The 8,437-nt window shown below is 33.7% G+C and overlaps 1 long non-coding RNA gene across 1 annotated transcript; it reads right to left on the reverse strand.

Moving 5' to 3' along the window:
* Positions 1-3,895: 3,895 nt before the first annotated feature.
* LOC141661520 (uncharacterized) lies at positions 3,896-7,083 on the reverse strand. The gene is made up of 5 exons (XR_012549990.1): positions 6,175-7,083; positions 5,835-6,090; positions 4,655-4,795; positions 4,123-4,229; positions 3,896-4,031 (listed from the first exon to the last, which is right to left on the reverse strand). It is a non-coding gene; the product is annotated as an uncharacterized LOC141661520 (long non-coding RNA).
* Positions 7,084-8,437: the final 1,354 nt, after the last annotated feature.

The raw sequence follows: 8,437 nt of genomic DNA on the forward strand, positions 1-8,437 counted from the left end.
GGTCCTGAGGAGGATACCGCAGTACTTGTCCTCCCTAAACATCCACGTGAAGTATAAATTTCTTTTTAAAACATTCATCTCATGCATCGTAGAACTTCAATTAATATGTCTGTGTCAGCTGTAATTGCAGGAGTTTCAGACTACTGGTGATGTTCCAGCCACCCATGCTCCTACATATATATCTATTCCCCCTCAGTTACAAATATTTTATAAATATTGTCCTCCTGTACACTTACACATTTTCAGCTTCCTGTGTTGAATAATGTTTATGTATTGGCTTGTAATTGCAGGTTGAGGTTCAGTCTACTGGTGACGTTCCACCCACCACTGCTCCTACACCTGTATCCATTGCCTCTCAGGTACAAATATTTGACAAATATTGTCCTCCTATGCACTTACACATTTTTAGCTTCGTGTGTTGAATATGTTTATGTATCGGCTTCTAATTGCTGGTTGAGGTTCAGTCTCCTGCTAATGTTCCCGCCACCACTGCTCTGACACCTGTATTCATTCCTCCTCAGGTACAAATCTTTAACAAATATTTTCATTCTATGCACCTACACATTTTTAGCTTCGTGTGTTGAATATATTTATGTATCGGCTTCTAATTGTAGGTTGAGGTTCAGTCTCCTGCTGATGTTCCAGCCACCCCTGCTCCCACAGCTGTATCCATTCCCCGTCAGGTACAAATCTTTAACAAATATTGTCATTCTATGCACCTAAAATATTTTAGCTTCGTGTGTTGATTATGTTTATGTATCGACTTCCAATTGCAGGTTGATTATACTACTCCAATACCGTTCCACAGACCTATGACAGTTCAACCTATTCCACTAAAGGTATTATTTATTCCCTACTATGTCAACTAAATGGGATTAAAATGGATTAATTCCCTACAACTAGTTATAAATTGATTAAAAGTGAAATGACATTTTTCGGTTAATTTCTCGTGAAATATCATCAATTTCATACAACTAGTTTTAAAATGGACTAATAATGAAAATAATGACTTATTTAGGTTCATTTCCCGTGAATTATCATATAATTCCCTACAACTAGTTATAAATGGATTAAACTAAGTGTTGAATATGTACTTAATTTATTATTTAATTGCAGATGCCTATTACTCCAGAATCTTTAGAGACCTCTTCCCCCCTTGTCACTCCATTCGTACATTTGGGCATGGGCGAGTCTTCTGTTCCTAGTGAGCTACGGGACATGTTTGATGTAATAACTCTTAACTCTTTTTTAAAGTAAATGGCATTAGATTAACTAGCTCCAAATATGCTAATTGTGTTTTTGTTTATTTTGTAGATGGACTCAGTTGAAGATTTGGCGGAGGATGCGGCGAAACGAGGTGGTCCCGAGTGGCGTGGTGATATGACAAAGCCACTAAAAAAATCGGAAAGTGAGGTGGTTGTATCGGTATTTCTGGAGTTTAGAGGTTGATTACATTTGGCATGATCACAGTGAGCGGGGCATTACTTATCCTCTTACACATAGCCAAGTAAAAACTTTGCGACCAGAGTATTGGGTGGAGGATGATGTTCTCAATGCCTATGGTGAGCTCTTGAGACTTAGAGAGGATAAACTCTGGGAAAAATGGGAAAAAATTCCCAGAACTAAAAGTTTCAAGCCCAGGTGGTATTTCATTGCTCCTTGCTTTTTCATGGCGATGACACTTGAGCATTATCCTAACTTGATGGTACTCTATAAACAAATACCAATGCTCCTACCTGCTTTTCTATAAACATTTATCAATTCTGTTGTATAAATGTTAACCTATTTTTTGACTTATAATCATAGGCTTCTCCAAGTACCCTAAAAGGTGATGCCAATAAGTCAATGGAGAAGTTCTTTAGAGATTATGCTGACAAGGGGGCAGCTTGCCTCTTCATTTTTGTGACTTTGCATTTTTCCCCACGTGTGATAACTCTCATTGGTTCTTGTTTGTTGTTAATCTCAACAAAATGAGAGTGCTAAACATTGATCCTATTAGGAACGACAAAGACACACCAGGGAACATCACTCACCCCTTCCAGTATTATATTATGGTAACTATATCATTATGGTAACGGGTTCTCTTTGCCATCAGCTGTGTGGAACGCTAAAGTTGATGTACAAACTTTTCGCTATCGGATGGCGTACGAGTTATCAAAAGGGGTTACTAGACACTCTGAGTGGGGCATTCTACAAAGAGAGGCGGGACACTAGTTTGTTATTTGATTAGTGACTTATAGTCACTTTAGTTAGTTGTACATATTTTGCTCGGGTGTATTTTATTCAGATTTGATGTATTTATTTTGGTTGGTTAGATGTATTTATTTTAGTTTGGTTTTGGTTTTAGTTGGCATGTCAAAGCCATTTATTTTTAAGTTTAGTTTGGTTTGGTTTGTTTTTAGTTGGCATGTCAAGGCCATTCATTTTTAAGTTTAGTTTGGTTTAGTTTGAAATTTTACAGGTTTTTGGTTGGCTTAAAAACAAATAGGTCATGTCGATTTTTTTATTTTACAGGTTAAGTTTAACTTAAAAATAAAGAGGTAATGCCCAATTTTTTTCAAAAAAACTGTCCAAATCTAGAAAATATATAATAAAAACTATGAGTAATTCGGTTTATTTTTTTTAGCATTATTGGAATATGTACTTTGAAATATTAATGAATTTTAATTAAATATTTTCAATGTTATTAATGTTAGTACTTGTTGGTATTATTAATAATCCCAAAAAAGAAGTGACTCCAAAAAAAATTTGAAAAAAAGTTATTTTTGAAGATTTTTTTTTTCAAAGTTGGGCAGAAAGTTTTCTGTAAAATAGAAACAGTATTATATAAAAAATAAATCATTTGCAAGTGCAGTGACCAATCTGCAAAATCCTGCAAAATTCTGTTTACCCCCGCAATAAAACGTTGTGGGTACCGCAATGAAACATTGCAGCGCTAACAGAATTTTGCAGATTGGTCACTGCACTTGAAAATGATTTATTATTTATATAATACTTTTTCTGTTTTACAAAAAACTTTCTGCCCAACTTTGAAAAAAAAAATCTTCAAAAATAACTTTTTTTCAAATTTTTTTTTTGGAGTCACTTCTTATTTTGGGATTATTAATAATGCCAACAAGTACTAACATTAACAACATTGAAAATATTTAATTAAAATTCATTAATATTTCAAAGTACATGATAAGAAATTACAATCATTTTTTCCCTTTTTTCCTAATAATCTGGAGGGACAATTTCATCTATCATGACCTTCTTCCCTCGCCCCACAAAAACTGCACTTTCGAAATTGTTTATTTGAACTTAATGTCCACTACACCATAAAATGCCTACTGTAACACCAAAAAAAAGTTGTATTAGGGGGTAAATATGTTGCTCTTGCCCCACTTTTAAGCTCAGGTAACATTTTCTTAAAGATAGGTTTTTCCATGTTCCCTTAGGGGTCTAAGGTAACATCTTTGGTGCCTAAGGCAACATCGTGTTTTAACTTGTTTATATGTTGCCTTAGCTTGCTAATGCAACAGAAAGAGAGATCAGTTGCGTAACTTGTTTTTTATATTACCTTAGAGTTTTAAAATGTTTTTAAGAAAGTGGGCCCCACGGTGGGACCCACTAGCTGGTATGGCAAGTATGGGGCCCACAGTACTGAGTTGTCTTGATGACGTGGCAAGTGGGCCCATAGAACCTAATGTAACACTTTGAGAAGCTGTTGTAACATTATAACTAGCCTAATAAAACATTTTAAACATAATATGGTAATAGTTTAGGAGGCTATTGTAACACTTTAGCACAAACAAATTGAAATGCTTATTCTCTAAACTGAAGAATCCCAATTATACAATTTCATAACTGCAAAATAATGCATCCAACCCAAACATTAAATATCCAAATATACAACCAAATTAAACATCCAAACTAACTATAATCACTACTGGTATGTCTCTAAAAGATGACTCTTTTATTTTCTTGAGCAGATCATAGCATGTCATTCCAGGCATACAATAGTCTGTTATAATATGATTCACTGCCATTTCCTGAAATCAAGAAGACCAAGTTTTAACAATCCAGAAGTGCATATAACTCGACCCTTTTGCAGTTGTAGCTTTAAATAAATAAAATGAGTACCTGTTGATTTATTAGAGATGTAAATGCTTTGTTGGGACTGATTTGTTCATCATCTTCATGTAATCCAAGAAATTCTAAAGCTTTACTACCAAAATCAACTGTTGTAACTGCCATAAAAAACAATCAGAACAATTGTAACTGCTATAAAAAACAATCAGAACCAAAAAATCTAAACTAATAATAAAAATCTAATCTTTTCTATTTAACTTGGTAGTAATAAGAATTCCAATGTAAAGTACCTTGGAAAGATGAGGTTTTGAGAAGCCTTTCAATAAGCTTTCTAAGAATGATGTTGTCATCAACAACTAAAACATGAAATTTTGACTCTGTAGCTGATCCCATTTCAGGAATTTAGGATTCAAGAATGGTAATAAAATTGTACAAGTTGGAGATAATATAATAAAAAAATTCTACAATAATGTCCTCGGGTTTATTTAGCGTTTTAACATAAAATTTTTTATATAAATTCCGGTCATGGAAATAATAGTAAAGCCATTCTACTAGGTGAACATCTCAACCGCTTAACAGGTACCTGGTTCCCGGAAGTTTGCAAGATTCTTTCCTGTTCATCGATGGACTCTCCGATCCTCTAAACTACTGTTCTAGCACTCTCAGTTTCAGGACAAACAAAAGATCTTTCGTGGTTGACTCCCTTTTTTGCATCTTCTGAAGCCTGCATGAAATTATAAATAATAATTTTTTTCAATATAAAGCATTTCCACCACACCAACTAACAAGTAAATCACACCGACCACATTCCAGAATCTAGAGGGTATGTCAAACTTTTAAAATTTATATGAGAATTTTAGATTGTAAAAACGTTTTAACCTGGTATTCTACAAATTAAGAGGTTCTATTTATTTAAGTACTGCCATGTCTTATACTGTTAAAGTTTGATGAAGATGCAATGATTGTTGTATCATATCAACCATAGCCACATGCCACAACAACTAGAAAGGAAACAGAAAGACATCTCTTAACAAATCAGCGAATGACAACTTTTTTGTGGAGAAGATTGTGATACTATATTTGAAAAACCTGTTTTTGATAGGCATAAAGAATGAATCTAAAACTCCATTTCCAATCTCACCGTATTAGTAAAGAGAAATTGTGAAAAATCTCGCTACATTGAGTTATTCAGTGAACTTTGTATACACTAGCATACATACATTCTCCTTGAGCACCAGACAAGTTACTTAAAGTTGATGTCAAATTCTGGAGTCTTTTATTAGTTGGTTCTAAATACTTCTAAATGCTTATTAAGTACTTCCTTTGAATTACAAGCTCTGAGCACAGTCTCATCACTCGAAACAACTTCAGTATGCACCTAACAGTAAAAGGAGAAATAGTAACATTTCCAACATCATACTATATGTAGTCGATCAATATCTATAGTTGTTTTTATAATACAGAGATTTTCACATATCTAAATATACAATTGCAAATAGAAAAATATTGTTGGTAAGATCAGACTATATGGAAAGACATCTCGCAAAGAGTAATACTAAACACAACATTTTAAATGCAAAAGACAAATAACCAGCCCATATTAGATTAATATATTTGCAGCAGACTGCACTAGTGCAGCTCAACTAGTCAAACTATTGTCTTGTGAAATATTACTTTTCATTATCTTAAGCTTACATTATTTAAATAGAACAATAGAGCATATGACCAACTGAAGTTCAGGTGGTGATAAAGCATTTGAGTACCTTGTACTTTTCTTCCGGCGAAGGAAAAATTAAGAATGGATTGAGTTCTTCTTCCTTTCGTTTTGGCAAGGGAGCATGCTCAACATAATTTTTCTCCCGAATAAAATGAAAGTAAGAGACCCTTGCAGATATTTTATAACACTTCGAATGAAAAAAATATGTTCACCTCCACTTTCGATGGCTTTTCTTTAATGGTCTCACAATCTGAAGCAGTCCTTTCACCAAGTAGTGAATTTAATTTTGCATCTATGTGTTTCTGGAAGAAGCATCAAAGCTTTTGGATGAGTATCATGCTTTATGTGTTGCTTTGTTCTGCAAAAATAAATAATAATACTAGAACCTTAACAGTTTTTGGATCCACCCATGGCTGCCTCCTCTAGACATGAAAGAGACCAATAGGCATAAGAGACCTATTTCAAAGTGTTCAAGTGTCCGAGCAAATATGCATTGTGCAAAAGAGGAAATACAGCTATATTTTGGATTTTCTCTCCAACAGGAAGAAGAGACCTCTTTGAATGAATTAATGTATAGCTTACCAGATATTTTACAAAAGGTATTGAAGAAAAAGACTTAGAATTAAGCATAAAACACAACAGTCTCCTAAAAAGCCGTCCAAATTTTCGTTGTCTACATGACCACAACAACAATATGAAAAACATGAGGCTAGTGTACCACATAAAAATGCAGCAAAAAAGTATAAATCAAGCAATTCAGCATAACAGGCATGACAACTAATGTTTGTAATTTGATAGCAGAAAATCAAGAGAAACCATGCTTATTTTTTCTCCTGAATTACGTCTATACAGGTTTCGAAAGTACAAGAATACAGTTAGTTATAGGGAGTGATTTGGAACCCAAGAAAATGAGAACCAACAAAAACATTTTTATCACAAGAATGCAGTTATAAGGGAGTGATTTGAAACCCCATAAAATTAGAGACAACAAAAAACAAACAAAGGTAAACAAAGGAATTCAACTCAAACGAAACTGAATTATAAACAACATGAATCACATCCACAAACAGATAAAGTACTTAAATCAAAGATAATAAGATAAAAGATTGAATTTAATTTAGTGTATCAATCTACTAATGCAGTACATAGATAGAGAGAAAGAGAGACATAGAGAGAGAGAGAAAGAGAGAGAGAAAGAGAGAGATAGGGACAGAGACACAGGGAGATAGAGGGAGAGAGAGAGAGACTAAACACACAACTGCGCACACAAAACCCAAATAAAACAAAGCCCTAACTAAAAAGTACCATAAATAAAGCCTTCAAATGCAAACCCAAATTCAAGCACCTGAAATCAAAGAGATAGAGAGCGACTAGATAAATAATTAAAATTTCAAAAACCTAATTGAAGCACCGAAGCCTCAATCCCCAATTCAATTGAATCCTAATTAGAAAAGCAAATCCCTATTTACTTAGCAGAGATTGATAATGGTGGCGAGTGAAAGATAAAATTCAGGGAGATTGATAAAGATAGAGAGAGTTCAGCGCGAGAGAGGTTAACGGGAGAGAGAGAGAATTTGAGTGTGTGAATTGCGAGAAAGTGAGAGAGATTGTCTGAGTGTAGGGAAAAATTTCAAATTTTGTGAAATATTGGCGGCTATAGCCCAATAATTTTACCGCTTCTCAATCGAAAGCAACTTGCCGCTCTGTCCAAACATTCCTATATTTATATATTTATATTTTATTTCTTTAATAGTATTTTTATTATAAAAGGTTAAAAGTCATTTTAAATAAAAAAATAATTACTTATATATATTTTACTACAAATATTATTCCTATATTTAAAATATTTTATATTATATATTTTTAGAAGTTATATTTGAGTACTTATATTAACATTCTTGTAAAATTAATCTAAAGTAATATTTAAGTTAAAAAACATTATATTTATATTTTAAACTCTAAACAAACACTTTTACAAAAATTTTGCAAGCTGCAACACTTTTTAACTAATGTAACATCGTGTTTTTGGCTAAGATAACATAAAAAATGCAATGTTAAATTAGCTCATAACTGGCGTATCTAGGGTAACATATTATGTAACATTCTTTAGAGAAGGGGTTGCGATAGGCTATCTATGGCGTAGTGTGTCTCGATACCACTTTTGAATCTACCCGCTTTTGGACGTCCTATTGTTTGTGAACATGGGGGATCTAATAACGGATCATCCTCTTCATCATCACTTTCATAGTCCTCATTTATTTTTTTCTCACTCTCTTCTCCCGGAAAAGACTTAATCACATACTCCTTTTCTCTCTCGATCATGCTCATCAAATAATTGTACCGCGGAACGGAGCAACTACCAACAACGGACAAACTTTGGAAAGATTTACACAATCCACTATATCTTGCCGTTTGAGTTTCTACAAAATTACCAAGCATCCGAGGGATACACGGTAGAGGTCCCGCACCTTTGTTTCCGTTTATTATCCACCTCATTGTGACAAGATCTGGCGGTATCATCGTCTTTTGTTTCTTGTTAAGGTAACGGATCATGTGTCTACAAATCATCCCAGAATGTTCAAATTTTTTACATGTACAAGAATAACTCCCGTCGATGGAAACCTTCAAGAAAAAATTCCTTCTATAAAT

The sequence above is a fragment of the Apium graveolens genome, chromosome 5, assembly GCF_009905375.1.
Source record: "Apium graveolens cultivar Ventura chromosome 5, ASM990537v1, whole genome shotgun sequence".
NCBI lineage: Eukaryota > Viridiplantae > Streptophyta > Magnoliopsida > Apiales > Apiaceae > Apium > Apium graveolens.